Genomic DNA, 976 nt, shown 5'->3' with positions numbered 1-976 from the left:
AACAGTTGGTGGACATATTAACTAAAGTCCTTCCGAACATTAAGGAGGAGTATTGAAGATTAATGTATTTCCTAGATTTATGAACCAATGGTCTAACTTCTAATATTAATTCTATGTATTAATTTTATTATGATACATGTATTTGTGTAGGTTCATCCAACTAGTGCATTTGTACACTAGTATAAATAAGATGATCCTTGTACTCATTATTCATTCAAGTATTCAACAGAGTTCTCTACATAATGTATTCATATTATTGTTCTTGTTTCATTTATCTCCACATAAATTTCCAACATTGTTCGAAGAAAATGATCATCACCACTCCCCCTCTCAATTTGATTCAAGAAAGAGGAAGTTGGCGACAGTAAGCTGCACAAATCAAGAAGAAGAAGAAGAAGAAGAAGAAGAAGAAGAAGAAGAAGAAGAAGAAGAAGAAGAAGAAGAAGAAGAAGAAGAAGAAGAAGAAGAAACCTAAATTGTTGAGGCAGTTCGATGATGAAGGAGAAGCAGCTGCATTGTCCTCCAACATTCAACTTTATTATACAACATGCTTCCTGACCGTAAGTATGAATTTAGCCAATTCATATCAAACTTTTTAAATTTTCATGTGCACTTTTAATGATCTTAATTAGTATGAATTGGTCACTAGTTACTACCAACAAATATGTGGGACTTCTATAGCAAACAGATTCAAATTAAATTTGGGTTAATTTTATCTGATTACAAGGCACAAAATAATTTAATTTTACATTTAGACATCATATCAGTGAAACTCTACCAATAATGCCATGAAAAGGAGAAGAAGAATAAATGAAAGTGAAAATGTCTGACCCGGGATTGAATCGGGGCTCTACTAAATTATCAACAGTAGTTTGAATGGAAGTTAAAAAACCAAAAAAAAAATGTCTGAGTCCGGGTTAATTTTATCTGATTACAAGGCACAAAATAATTTATTTTTACATTTAGGCATCATATA

This window comes from Salvia hispanica, chromosome 1 (assembly GCF_023119035.1).
Source record: "Salvia hispanica cultivar TCC Black 2014 chromosome 1, UniMelb_Shisp_WGS_1.0, whole genome shotgun sequence".
NCBI lineage: Eukaryota > Viridiplantae > Streptophyta > Magnoliopsida > Lamiales > Lamiaceae > Salvia > Salvia hispanica.
This window is presented reverse-complemented; position numbering follows the sequence as displayed.